At 41.7% G+C, this 15,580-nt stretch overlaps 1 non-coding gene across 1 annotated transcript; it reads left to right on the forward strand.

The window, feature by feature from the left end:
- Nucleotides 1-10,902: 10,902 nt before the first annotated feature.
- trnal-cag (transfer RNA leucine (anticodon CAG)) lies at nt 10,903-10,985 on the forward strand. Its single transcript has one exon. It is a non-coding gene; the product is annotated as a tRNA-Leu (tRNA).
- Nucleotides 10,986-15,580: the final 4,595 nt, after the last annotated feature.

A 15,580-nucleotide genomic window follows, 5' to 3' on the forward strand; every position in this document is an offset into this window, starting at 1 on the left:
CAGTCATCCCCATCCCCAAAAAAACCAACCCTAAGTCTCTGAACGATCTCCGCCCCGTGGCCCTCACCTCCCTGGTGATGAAGGCCATGGAGAAGATCATAAAACAGCACATCATCTGAGCAACCGACCCCCTGATGGACCCACTCCAGTTTGCTTATTGCGCACGCAGAGGCGTCGAGGATGCAAAAATCTTCATCTTGGACTCCATCCACAAGCACCTGGAGCTTCCTAACTCCTCCGCCAGACTTCTGTTCGCTGATTTCTCATCAGCATTTAACACACTGCAGCCCCACATCCTGGCCACCAAACTCTCCTCCTGCTTCCATCTGGACGACCAGTTTATACTGTGGATTCTGGACTTTCTGACCAACAGGACTCAGAAAGTTCGGGTCAACAACTCCCTTTCGGACCTCCGCTTCACCTCAACTGGCTCCCCCCAAGGCTGTATGCTCTCCCCCCTGCTCTTCCTCCTCTACACAGATGGCTGCCGATCCACACAGCCCAACTGCCGCCTGGTGAAATATGCTGACGACACAGTTCTCCTGTCACTGCTGTCAGGCCCAGCACGACATCATGGACCCGCTCTTCAGGAGTTTGTAGAGTGGTGTGACAGCTCCAAACTAGAACTGAACGTCAGCAAGACCAAAGAGATGGTGGTGACCTTCTCCAGCAAGCAGAGGGATCTGGCTTCTGCTGTCATCACCACCATCCACGGGAAGCCAGTGGAAGTGGTCGAAGAGTACAAATACCTGGGCACAATCTTTGACAACCTCCTGAACTTTTCTGCCAACACAGAGGAGATTCTCAGGAGGTGTCGCCAACGACTGTTCCTCCTCAGGAAACTCAATTCCTTTGGAGTCAGCGCACCCATAATGATGACTTTCTACTACACCTTTGTGGAAAGCATCATCACATCCTCCATAACCTGCTGGTTCCACTCCCTCAGCCTCCAGAACTGGAACAGACTGCAGCGCACTGCATCAGTGTGCTCCAAAATCATCGGCCTGCCTGTCAGAACTCTTTCACACGTTTACAGCCAACAGGCCCCATCAAAGACCCCTCACACATACTCCACTCTGCATTTGAATCGCTCCCCTCTGGGCGACGCCTCCGCTGTGTGGCCTGCAGAACTGAGAGGAGGAAAGCCACCATTGTCCCCAAAGCCATTCTTCTCTTTAACTCCAGCTGCTAACACCTTCCCCACACCAACACCCGACACACACACACCTACATACTCTCCCCGGACTACTCAATATCCTGTCTTCACTGTTACACTGTTTATACTGTTTACATTGTCTGCACTTTATTCACTCACTCCAGTCACCTTACTCTTCATTCTACATTGTGTACATACTGTATGTAGTATATTTATTGTATTTTTATCTTTAATCTTATTTTTATTCTCTTATTTATTCCCACTGTCATGTCCGTTTTTTTTTTTCTTTGTTTTGTTTTTTAATGTCATGCTGCTCAGTTGTACCGTATTTTAATTGCCCCTCGGGGATAAATAAAGTCATCTGAATCTGAATCTGAATCTGAATGAATCTGAAGCATTAAATTGAGTTCATTAGCAACTCTTACTAAATGACTGTCAGCATCACTTTGAGGTTGTTCGAAACTCTGACCACATTACTGTAAGCATCACTGAGTTTCTTAGCAACTATCACTACATTACTGTTAGCATTATCTTGAGTTCATTAGCAATTCTTCCGACATCACTGTTGCAATATTTTGAGGTTCGTAGCAACTTTTACTACATTACTGTCGCATTATTTTGAGGTTCGTAGCAACACTTACTACATGACTGTCAGCATCACTTTGAGGTTATTCGAAAGTTTCACTCCATTACTGTTAGCATCATCTTGAGTTCATTAGCAATTCTTACTAAATCACTGTCGCATCATTTTGAGATCTTTAGCAATTCTACTGACATCACTGTCGCATTATTTTGAGGTTTGTAGCAAGACTTACTACATGACTGTCAGCATCACTTTGAGGTTCTTCGAAACACTTACTACATTACTGTAAGCATCACTGAGTTGATTAGCAACTATCACTACATTACTGTAAGCATCATTTTGAGTTCATTAGCAATTCTTCCGACATCACTGTCGCAATATTTTGAGGTTCGTCGCAACTTTTACTACATTACTGTCGCATTATTTTGAGGGTCGTAGCAACACTTACTACATGACTGTAAGCTTCACTTTGAGGTTATTCGAAAGTTTCACTCCATTACTGTTAGCATCATTTTTAGTTCATTCGCAATTCTTACTACATCACTGTCGCATCGTTTTGAGATCATTAGCAATTCTTCCGACATCACTGTCGCAATATTTTGAGGTTCGTAGCAACTCTTACTACATTATTGTTGCATTATTTTAAGGTTCGTAGCAACTCTTACTACATTACTGTCAGCATCACTTTGAGTTTATTAGCAGCTATCACTACATTACTGTTAGCATCATTTTGAGTTGTTGAGCAATTCTCACGACATCACTGTAGCATTAAATTGAGTTCATTAGCAACTCTTCCTAAATGAACTTCAGCATCACTTTGAGGTTTTTCGAAACACTTACTACATGACTGTCAGCATCACTTTGAGGTTATTCGAAAGTTTCACTCCATTACTGTTAGCATCATCTTGAGTTCATTAGCAATACTTCCGACATCACTGTCGCAATATTTTGAGGTTCGTAGTAACTTTTACTAAATTACTGTCGCATTATTTTGAGGTTCGTAGCTACACTTACTACATGACTGTAAGCATCACTTTGAGGTTATTCGAAACTTTCACTCCATTACTTTTAGCATCATTTTGAGTTCATTCGCAATTCTTACTACATCACTGTCGCATCATTTTGAGATCATTAGCAATTCTTCCGACATCACTGTCGCAATATTTTGAGGTTCGTAGCAACTCTTACTACATTATTGTTGCATTATTTTAAGGTTCGTAGCAACTCTTACTACATTACTGTCAGCATCACTTTGAGTTTATTAGCAACGATCACTACATTACTGTTAGCATCATTTTGAGTTGTTGAGCAATTCTCACGACATCACTGTAGCATTAAATTGAGTTCATTAGCAACTCTTCCTAAATGAACTTCAGCATCACTTTGAGGTTTTTCGAAACACTTACTACATGACTGTCAGCATCACTTTGAGGTTATTCGAAAGTTTCACTCCATTACTGTTAGCATCATCTTGAGTTCATTAGCAATACTTCCGACATCACTGTCGCAATATTTTGAGGTTCGTAGTAACTTTTACTAAATTACTGTCGCATTATTTTGAGGTTCGTAGCTACACTTACTACATGACTGTAAGCATCACTTTGAGGTTATTCGAAACTTTCACTCCATTACTTTTAGCATCATTTTGAGTTCATTAGCAATTCTTACTTCATCACTGTCGCATCATTTTGAGATCATTAGCAATTCTTCCGACATCACTGTCGCAATATTTTGAGGTTCGTAGCAACTCTTACTACATTATTGTTGCATTATTTTAAGGTTCGTAGCAACTCTTACGATATTACTGTCAGCATCACTTTGAGTTTATTAGCAACTATCACTACATTACTGTTAGCATCATTTTGAGTTGTTGAGCAATTCTCACGACATCACTGTAGCATTAAATTGAGTTCATTAGCAACTCTTACTAAATTACTGTCAGCATCACTTTGAGGTTGTTTTGAAACTCTTACTACATTATTTTAAGCATCACTGAGTTTCTGAGCAACTATCACTACATTACTGTTAGCATCATCTTGAGTTCTTTAGCAATCCTTCCGACATCACTGTCGCAATATTTTGAGGTTCGTAGCAACTTTTACTACATTACTGTCGCATTATTTTGAGGTTCGTAGGAACACTTACTACATGACTGTAAGCATCACTTTGAGGTTATTCGAAACGTTCACTCCATTACTGTTAGCATCATTCTGAGTTCATTAGCAATTCTTCCGACATCACTGTCGCATCATTTTGAGATCATTAGCAATTCTTACTAAATCACTGTCGCATTATTTTGAGGTTCGTAGCAACTCTTACTACATTATTGTTGCATTATTTTAAGGTTCGTAGCAACTCTTACTACATTACTGTCACATTATTTTGAGGTCCGTAGCAACTCTTACTACATTATTATTGCATTATTTTAAGGTTCGTAGCAACTCTTACTACATTACTGTCAGCTTCAGTTTGAGTTTATTAGCAACTATCACTACATTACTGTTAGCATCATTTTGAGTTGTTGAGCAATTCTCACGACATCACTGTAGCATTGAACTGAGTTCATTAGCAACTCTTACTAAATGACTGTCAGCATCACTTTGAGGTTGTTCGAAACTCTTCCTACATTACTGTAAGCATCACTGAGTTGATTAGCAACTATCACTTCATTACTGTTAGCATCATTTTGAGTTCATTACCAATTCTTCCGACATCACTGTCGCAAAATTTTGAGGTTCGTAGCAACTTTTACGACATTACTTCCGCATTATTTTGAGGTTTGTAGCAACACTTACTACATGACTGTAAGCAACACTTTGAGGTTATTCGAAAGTTTCACTCCATTACTGTTAGCATCATTTTGAGTTCATTAGCAATTCTTACTACATCACTGTCGCATCATTTTGAGATCATTAGCAATTCTTCCGACATCAATGTCACAATATTTTGAGGTTCGTAGCAGCTCTTCCTACATTATTGTTGCATTATTTTAAGGTTCGTAGCAACTCTTACTACATTACTGTCAGCATCACTTTGAGTTTATTAGCAGCTATCACTACATGACTGTTAGCATCATTTTGAGTTGTTGAGCAATTCTCACGACATCACTGTAGCACTAAATTGAGTTCATTAGCAACTCTTACTACATGACTGTCAGCATCACTTTGAGGTTGTTCGAAACTCTTACTACATTACTGTAAGCATTACTGAGTTTCTTAGCAACTATCACTACATTACTGTTAGCATCATCTTGAGTTCATTAGCAATTCTTCCGACATCACTGTCGCATTATTTTGAGGTTTGTAGCAACTCTTACTACATTATTGTTGCATTATTTTAAGGTTCGTAGCAACTCTTACTACATTACTGTAAGCATCACTTTGAGTTTATGAGCCACTGTCACTACATTACTGTTAGCATCATTTTGAGTTGTTGAGCAATTCTCACGACATCACTGTAGCATTATTTTGAGGTTCGTAGCAACTCTTACTACATTACTTTAAGCATCACTGAGTTTCTTCGCAACTATCACTACATTACTGTTAGCATCATTTTAAGTTCATTAGCAATTCTTACTACATCACTGTCACATTATTTTTAGATCATGAGCAGTTCTTCCGACATCACTGTCGCAATATTTTGAGGTTCGTAGCAACTTTTACTACATTACTGTAGCATTATTTTGAGGTTCGTAGCAACTCTTAGTACATGACTGTAAGCATCACTTTGAGGTTATTCGAAACGTTCACTCCATTACTGTTAGCATCATTTTGAGTTCATGAGCAATTCTTACTAAATCACTGTTGCATTATTTTGAGGTTCGTAGCAACTCTTACTACATTACTGTCAGCATCACTTTGAGTTTATTAGCAACTATCACTACATCACTGTTAGCATCATTTTGAGTTTATCAGCAATTCTCACGACATCACTGTAGCATTGAATTGAGTTCATTAGCAACTCTTACTGAATGACTGTCAGCATCACTTTGAGGTTGTTCGAAACTCTTACTACATTACTGTAAGCATCACTGAGTTTCTGAGCAACTATCACTACATCACTGTTAGCATCATCTTGAGTTCATGAGCAATTCTTCCGACATCACTGTCGCAATATTTTGAGGTTCGTAGCAATTTTTACTACATCACTGTCGCATAATTTTGAGGTTCGTAGCAACTCTTAGTACATGACTGTCAGCATCACGTTGAGGTTATTCGAAACGTTCACTCCATTGCTGTTAGCATCATTTTGAGTTCATCAGCAATTCTTATGACATCACTGTAGCATCATTTTGAGATCTTTAGCAATTCTTCTGACATCACTGCTGGTTAATTGAGGTTCGTAGCAACTCTTACTACATGACTGTCAGGATCACTTTGAGGTTGTTCGAAACACGTACTGCATTACTGTAAGCATCACTGAGTTGATTAGCAACTTTAAGTCCATCACTGTTAGCGTCATTTTGACTTCATTAGCAATTCTTACTACATCACTGTCGCATCATTTTTAGATCATTCGCAATTCTTCCGACATCACTGTCGCATTATTTTGAGGTTCGTAGCAACTCTTACGACATTACTGTTGCATTATTTAAAGGTTCGTAGCAACTCTTACTACATTACTGTTGCATTATTTAAATGTTCGTAGCAACTCTTACGACATTACTGTAAGCATCACTGAGTTTATTAGCAACTATCACTACATTACTGTTAGCATCATTTTGAGTTAATTAGCAATTCTTAGGACATCACTGTCCCATCAGTTTGAGATCATTAGCAATTCTTCTGACATCACTGTCGCATTATTTTGAGCTTCGTAGCAACTTTTACTACATTACTGTCGCATTATTTTGAGGTTCGTAGCAACTCTTACTACATGATTGTCAGCATCACTTTGAGGTTGTTCGAAACACTTACTACATTCCTGTCAGCATCACTTTGAGGTTGTTCGAAAGTTTCACTCCATTTCTGTTCGCACCATTTTGAGTTCATTAGCAATTCTTACTAAATCACTGTCGCATCATTTTGAGATCTTTAGCAATTCTTCTGACATCACTGTCGCATTATTTTAAGGTTCGTAGCAACTCTTACTACATGACTGTCAGCATCACTTTGAGGTTGTTCGAAACTCTTACTACATTTCTGTAAGCATTACTGAGTTTCTTAGCAACTATCACTACATTACTGTTAGCATCATCTTGAGTTCATTAGCAATTCTTCCGACATCACTTTCGCAATATTTTGAGGTTCGTAGCAACTCTTACTACATTATTGTTGCATTATTTTAAGGTTCGTAGCAACTCTTACTATATTACTGTCAGCATCACTTTGAGTTTATTAGCAACTATCACTACATTACTGTTAGCATCATTTTGAGTTGTTGAGCAATTCTCACGACATCACTGTAGCATTAAATTGAGTTCATTAGCAACTCTTACTAAATTACTGTCAGCATCACTTTGAGGTTGTTCGAAACTCTTACTACATTACTGTAAGCATCACTGAGTTTCTTAGCAACTATCACTACATTTCTGTTAGCATCATCTTGAGTTCATTAGCAATTCCTACGACATCACCGTTGCAATATTTTGAGGTTCGTAGCAACTTTTACTACATGAATTTCAGCATCATTTGAAATTGTTCGAAACACTTCCGACATTACTGTAAGCCTCATTGAGTTTATTCGCAACTATCACTACATTACTGTTAGCATCATTTTGAGTTCATTAGCAATTCTGACTCCATCACTGTCACATCATTTTGAGGTCATTAGCAATTCTTCCGACATCACTGTTGCATTTTTTGGAGGTTCGTAGCAACTCTTACTACATGACTGTCAGCATCACTTTGAGGTTATTCGAAACGTTCACTCCATTACTGTTAGCATCATTTTGAGTTCATTAGCAATTCTTCCGACATCACTGCAGCATTATTTTGTTGTTAGTAGCAACTCTTACTACACGACTGTCAGCATTACTTTGAGGTTGTTCGAAACACTTTCTACATTACATTTAGCATCTTTTTTAGTTCATTAGCAATTCTTAATCCATTACTGTCACATCACTTTGAGATCATTAGCAATTCTTCAAACATCACTGTCGTATTATTTTGAGGTTTGTAGCAACTCTTACTACATTCGTGTCAGCATCACTTTGAGTTTATTAGCAACTATCACTACATTACTGTTAGCATCATTTTGAGTTCATGAGCAATTCTTCCGACATCACTGTAGCATTATTTTGAGGTTTTGAGGTACCTTTGTTTGTAACCGATCTGCTTACCAGCGAGACGCCACCACGCACGGCTGTCGGCTCCGTGAAGGAGGGAGAGGAAGTGGAAAGGACGGAGAAGGGTCGGACCAGGTCTACTTCTAGGTGACCACTCACTATCGTCTGCCATACTGCCCCTCATGGTGGGGAGTGTAGCGCTATCCTGCCACGGTACATTTGTTTCATTCTTTTGCTCTTGCACTTTAATTAAAATGGACTTGACTTGAGAATGTTTTGTTTCAAAATATAGAAGAATTCCCAGATTTATAGGTATCATGAGTATGAAGTTGCACTTGCACCCGGTGGGAAAATGTCCTCTGCATTTGACTCTCACTATGTAGGAGCAGTGGTAGCAGTGTCAGCCTGGGGGCTTGGTCAAGATCAATGACAGGAGTAGCAGACAGGTAATATCCATAGCATGCTTGTTGTTTGAGAGGAGTAAGGGTACACTGTTGGTCTCTGACCTGATGCGCTGTCATCAGCACAAATGATCTGTTCCTAAACATCAAAATCTACCATCCCCCTGATTGTTTTTTTTGCAACTGGAGTACTGGTTAACACTTTAGAAAGCCTTCATTCAGAGCTGGGAAGAACCTTGAACCTGATATCCCAGACATCAAAGTGGGCCACGAACTGGCCAGATGAAGCTATGCTAGGCTGCTGTACTCTGAAGAGCTAAAGTAGCAGCTTCTGAGAGGGATGCTAACCTGGATGTGTTCATCTCCTACTTTAATATCAGCCCCCAACTTGGAGCTCTGACAGCCTCCAGCTTTTTGTTCCTGTTTCTGCTTCAGTCAACAGGGAACTCCAACCTGCAGTCGAATCTTCAACAACAATGGAATAGAAAAGTGAGGAAGAAAAACTAGAATAAACTTACAAAGCTGAGAAATGTTCATGAAGAAGAAAGGCACACGTTATGATTGAGGCCAGAAACTAAAACTCCACACCAAATGTACTTTGACTTGTAGGATAATGAACTTGAATGTGTTGAAACAGCAGATCAATGAATCCACTACCACACAACAAGATGATGACCCCCTACCACAAGATGGCGTCACAGATCCTGACGGTCTGTGCAGGAAACACAGAGCAAAACATTACAACAAAGCTCCTGTTGTTCCCTCCAGGAAAAACTGTGGCTCTGATGAGAAGAAGGATCCTAGCCTCCTCTGAGGATCCATGGCCGCACCATTGGGTAGAAGGACGATGGGGTCGGCACCAGGAGGAACCCTGGTGTCTCCGATGCAGGGAAGATGGAGCAGTGAAGAGGCCACATTGTGGCGTCCTAAAGAGGACATTTGGTGGAGCCTGAGACAGCAAACATCACGCCCCCTTCATCAGAAGAACCACAGCACCAGAAGAAAGAATCCTGGCAGTGACGACAGGGAGTATCAGGGTGACCTCCTCACCTCCACCTTTGAACCTTCAAATGAACTTTAAAAAGCTTTAGAGTGGAGAAGGATTTTAAAACCTTTTATTGTTTTTTCCTTTCATTCTCATTTGTGCGATTGTCTGATTTATTAGAAATAAACACTGTCTGCTGGGTTTCCATTGACTGTGATTCTCTTTGCATGCAAGTTGAAAGTTCTGCCAATAAAAACCACGAGTATTTGAAGACCAAAGGAAGAACCCCCAAAGTCAGGACCCTGAGATCAAAGTGAGAGCTCTGATCTCTGAGGTCTGGGATATTTCCCATCCCATGGCCCTTCAAATAAGAGCCCTGTGTCTCTGTCTCAAAGTTTTCAACCGTATTTGTTTGTTAAATTAAAACCAGACGACCACTGTGGTCCTTTTTACACGGTAAGTAAAGCACAGATGCCCTGGTGGACCTGTTGGCACCCAGGACTTTGAATCCAGTGACCTGAGTCCAAGTCTCAGTTCCAGCAGGTTTCCTGCAGCCTTCAGCAGAGCTGCCATGTTTCTCTGTAGAGAACTAAGTGATGCTCTCAGCAGGTTGAGGGCACCACCAACAAGTGAGGTATGAACCTCTGACTTCCTTCTTGTCAAACAGGAAACTCCTAATAAGTCATTTGAGTAAAGTACCTCATATTCCTGACATCCAAGTAGTAGTGAAGTGGAGGAAGAAGGGAGGAGATCTCCAACAGGATCCTTCTTTCCTCTGTCCTCCTTGATCTCATGGATCACCACAGTCAAGGGGAGACCCAAGCTCCCGGATGGATCTGGCACTCAGGAACTGCTGAGTTTTCCAGTGGACTTTGTTCCATCCATGGTTCAGGAACAGGACTCCTCCTGGTTAACCTGGTATCTTTCCACCCAACTGTGGGTTCTTGGAGAATTTTTCATGTCGTGTCAAGAAATCAGGCTGGTGGGTTTTTCAATGAGAGAAATTCTGGTAACTTAATTAAGTGGCATGTTTGTTGAAGCAGTAATTAACTGATAAATTAAGGAAGGCCTGGCCAGTCTTTGCTCCCAGGTCATACGATGGAGTTAGAAAGTCCTGAATCAATCTGGAGTTCCATGATTTCCTTGTGGTTCATGATCCTTTTGCCAATGTAGTCTGGAACAAGAGCAAGATGAACCTCCAAATATCAACAGGTTGATTGCAGGTGATGTCAAGTGGTATTCAGAGGAACCTCCTCTTTGTGTTTGGTTCCATGGTGGAATGGTGAGCCCTCTGGACTCTGCGTCCACTGATCCCAGTTCAAGTCTCAGAAGGACCTTCCTGTCTGGAATGTGTCCCATGTAACAAACTGATCAAGAGATGCAATGTGGTTCAAATTTTCTGGTTCATTTCTTACTGCCATGAACTCAGACTTTGTGTTTAATGTTAACAATAAATGTAACAACTAAGGAGCCAGTAGCTCCTGTGGAAAAAATTCTACTTTGTCAGTGAATGAATTCATTTGATATTGAAGTCTGCAACTGTCAGTGTCTGTCAGGATGGCCGAGCGGTCTAAGGCGCTGCGTTCAGGTCGCAGTCTCTCCTGGAGGCGTGGGTTCAAATCCCACTTCTGACAAAGGACATTTTCTCCACATTCCTATGCATCCACAGTGGTAAATTCCAAACCCAGTTGAAGCTGCTCTCCACTGATGGGAGTGAGTGGTTGAACTGGCAGCAGAGGATGCAAAGGAGCTACCCTGCTACGTCCCAACATGGAGCAGCCACCAAACTCTAACTTCAATGTTGGATCAAAGTCTACTGAAGAAATGTGTTTTCTTTCAATTCACATTTTGTCCATTAACTTCATAATCAGAGTCGCCATCTCATCACATGACTAAAGTCTGGGTTCTGTATTGGTGGTAAAATATCCTTCCATGCCCCTCACTAGTTTGCACACAGAAAAGCATATTTTACTGGTTTCAGATCTCTTAGCTTGTTCTCTCTCTTAAAGCAGCTGAGGCAGCTTTCATTGTGTGATTTATTTTCAAATATAAAGATGGAACAGAACCATTGGAATCAGATGTCAGGACATTTGAAGGAATGTCAATCTCCTGTTGAAATGTTGCAGTGTGCAGCTGAGGCTCTCTGGCAGTGGCACCAGGAGCCACAATGGCAGAACCTGGACCCTCCTGGAGGAGAACCACAGGTGAGGGCCTTCTTGGCTCCAGATTGATGGAAATCAAGTGTCTGAGGCTGTTAGCAGCCATTAAGTTGATCTGGTTGGCACTGGTATTTGTTCTTGCTGCAGCTCAGGAGTGATTCAGGAGAAGAGTTTCAGAACAGCCCAGGTTGGGGACTGGAATTCTAAAATTTCCCCTGGAACCAGACAACCTTGGGAGGTAAAACCTCCAATCATAGCCACTCAGATGCAGCAGCAGAAGAAGCTGTCATCCACCCTGACAGTCAGAGCATCAAGTCAAGAAAACATCACCATCTTGTAGTTCCAAACCTCCACCTGTCAGATTCAGCTACTTCTGATTGTGGGACTTTAAATTTGAACACAATGGAATTTGGACAAGGAGTTTTCCTTCCAGTCCAAACATCATCGTCCAGCCTCCAACCAGAGGTCCATCAGTTATCATGGAGCCACAGGTGGAGTCTGGATTCTTTTCTGGAATGAGACGGCAATGACAGTCCTGCCAAGTGACATCACTGACATGACAGGATGACTTCAGTCATGTGACTGGATGACTTCAGTCATGTGACTGGATGACTTCAGTCATGTGACTGGATGGCAGTGCAGATTCCAATGTAGAGGTTGGGGAAATTGTCTCTGAGAATCCAACTTGAAGCCATGCCCTCCTTGTTCTTCAAAAACCCAAACAGCGACCATCAGTCTCCCACCAATCCTGTACTTGGGTTCAATGTTGCTGTTCCATTTTGCAGCATTCATCCCCTCATTCTGGAGGCTTTAACATGAAAATGCAAATGCTGAGAGACATAAATGCAAATCAGGGTATCTGACCAGAGGTGACACATCTTTTAATACTTTTCTTGTTATATTTGTTATATATGTTCTGTATGGTTATATTTGTTATGGTTGTTATGGAGTTTATGGTTATTATCTCTGTTTCTTGTGTCTTTGTCTTTGTTGTCCTCCCCTTCGTCCGTCCTGGATTTTTGACCTTGGTTGCAGGAAGCGTGTGACCTCAAGTCCTTTTTCTGTGTTGCTGAACGTAGAGCCTTGCTTCATTGTGCTTGCTAAAGTGTGATCCTCCCTGCTAATTCCTTATTTCATTGACTAATTACCCACCAAAAATAAATACCTACTTGCTTTATTTGGCTGAAGTTTAAAAGACCATCATTCTGGTAGCAACAGTCTTTCTGCCTTGTAAACACGCTAAGCTAACGATGGCTTCTCCCTCTTGTCCTCCTCTCTCCTGCTCAGAGTGCCACATGTTTTCTTCCTCCTCTGCCTCCTTTAGTGATACTGATAAGTGTGTTAAATGTAGTTTTCTTGTTGTGTTGGAGGTGAGGCTTAGCGATGTTGAATTGGACCTGCAGCGGCTCTGCACCAAAAGCTGCGAGAGCTAGCCAACCCCCACTAGCTGGTGCAGACCAACTTAGCTTAGCTCCTGGCTTAGGCCCAACTAGCGCTCCCCCAGAAGCTCCCAAGCATCTGGGAGAGCACCAAGAAAAGTTGGGCCTAAGCTAGGATGTGCTTGCTCATGAAGAATTGTTGGGTGTAAATTCATTTAAGGAGTGTTGAACTGGACCTGTTCTACTTGTAAAGTGTAACTTTTGTTATTTGGTGCTTTACAGGGTGATGACTTGCTGGGGACACTTTATCACAGCAGTGGACAAACATCAGCATTCAACACCCAGCAGCTCCTCTGATCAACAGAACAAGTTAAAGTATTCTGAGAAGGAGGGCATCGATCCCTCTACTGCTCACATGCTAAGCTAGCGCTCTACCATTGGAGCTAATTCCCCTGTTAAAGATCGCAGCAGATAATGCACCTTGACCTTCATGCATGGTTTAATGAGCGTCACCAGTTGAAGCTTCTCTGGTTGACCAATGTAATGGAGACCAAGGGTTCCATGACATGAATGATTAATTGAAGGTAGCATTTGTCTTGGTATTAACAGTTTATGTAAATTGGAGGCACACACACATGTTAATGGTGAGTTTTATTGAATCAGCAAACAAGTGAAACATTTTCTATGCCATGTGTTCCAGGGAGGGACCTGGGAAGCACAGGGGGACCGGCCATCCTGCCTGTGGAAAATGAAGACCCCAGTGTCAGTCAGTGGGAATCACTGTGCAAGGCCTGGTATTTAGTGTTGATCTAGTTTGTCTCATGTAAATGTGGCAGTTTCAGTCGTCACGGTCAGTCCTCACCTCTTCCTGGTGGTTTCCTTAAAGGGGGTGGAGCCAAAAGGGGAGAGCGGCCCAAGGAAGCTCCTTAAGAGCTGTAGGTGCAAACCTTTGCTCCCAGATGGGGGAGGGGGTACAATCACAGACAAGGTTCATTGAATGATTATGTGGATGTATGACTGAGTTGGTGTAGTAGTCTGGAATCATGTATATATTTAGTCAGGTTAAGTTGTTGAGATGGTGCTGGTTTGATGTAAATATTGATTGTAGAGCATGGTTGTGGTCTCACCTCCACTCTATGGGCCATCCATCGTCATCTTCTGCTTATTCCTTACTAGTAAGGGTCGCGGGGGGGCTGGAGCCTATCCCAGCATCTATGGGCGAGAGGCGGGGTTCACCCTGGACAGGTCGCCAGTCCATCGCAGGGCCAACACACAGAGACAAACAACCATTCACACTCATACCTACGGTCAATTTAAAGAATCCAATCAGCCTCGTCCCCAAATTGCATGTTTTTGGACTGTGGGAGGAAGCTGGAGTATCAGAGAGGACGCACGCCGGCACGGGGAGAACATGGAGACTCCACACAGAAAGATCCCGCGCCCGAGCCAAAACTCGAACCTGGAACCTTCTTGCTATGAGGGCACAGTGCTAACCACTGCACCACCATGCAGGCCCGCTCTAGGGGCTGGTCTGTCTAATTTCCTGCAGCCAGGAGGGAATTAAAGGCAGTCAGGGGTTTTTAATTTAAGTTGATGGTGTCTCATGCAATCTCTTTCAATACTCCAGTGGTGGTTTAAGTGAAGAAAAACATGGGTTAGTCAGTAGGACTCTGTGTGTGTGTGTGTGTGTGTGTGTGTGTGTGTGTGTGTGTGTGTGTGTGTGTGTTTGTGTGTGTGTGTGTGTGTGTGTTTCCATGCAGACTTTCCCTTGTGACAACCGATTTGATTTGGAAACCATCTCATCTAAATCTCCTCTCCAAAAACCCTCTTCTGCAACTTTGTACCCAAGTTGTCTCCTCATCAGGCACCACAGTATCCAGTAGGTTCAGTTAAAACAGTCATCAGTGATTAATGTTCATGTTCAATGATGAGGTTTTGATTTATTCTTCTAGAATCATCTGAAGAAACCCTCCTCAACACAGTGAAGCCTTCATCTGACAGGAGGAGTTTCTTTTCCCAGTGATTCCACTGACAGTGAAAAGCTACGTTCATCAGACTGGTCTGATAGGATCAACTACTGGTTGCTCTGGAGTGGAAACAGCAACCTGTCAGGAAACATTAGTCAGATCAAAGCCAAGATTAAAGCAAGAGCCTCCAGATCAAAGACAGAATTGATGATGATGTCATCAGGGGGCTTTGATAGTATATTTATTTGTACCTCGAATTCTGTCTTTGATCTCAGGAGGACATGAAAGAAACCCAATTGAGGAAAGCAGAGGAGAACATTCAGCTTCATTAGAAACACTTGAACCCTTTGAACAGTAGAATTTGTTTGAAACAGTTTACAACACTGAGTGACAGGACTGAAGAGGGGAGATTTTGGTATTTTCAGTTTAATTCTAACTTTAAACTGGGCATGAACATTTTTAGTCGTTCATATTCTAACATACAGAGGAAGTCATGACATTCCCTTTTTTATAACCTGTCCTGTTCAGGAAATGGAAATGGAAATTTAGCTGCTATGTTGAATCAGAAAAACCTTTTGAAGTCTACTTTTGCTTCAGTCAGAAAGTGGACTGTTGTTAACTCTCACAATGGTTGGTGACTCTGGTGGAAGAAAATATCCTTATGAACCTCTTTTTAACAGACACATATTTCTGAAGATGCAGGTCTATTTTATTTTTCTTCTTT

This window comes from Aulostomus chinensis, chromosome 1, assembly GCF_037954235.1.
Source record: "Aulostomus chinensis isolate RoL2024-O1b breed Wild chromosome 1, RoL_Achi_v1.0, whole genome shotgun sequence".
NCBI lineage: Eukaryota > Metazoa > Chordata > Actinopteri > Syngnathiformes > Aulostomidae > Aulostomus > Aulostomus chinensis.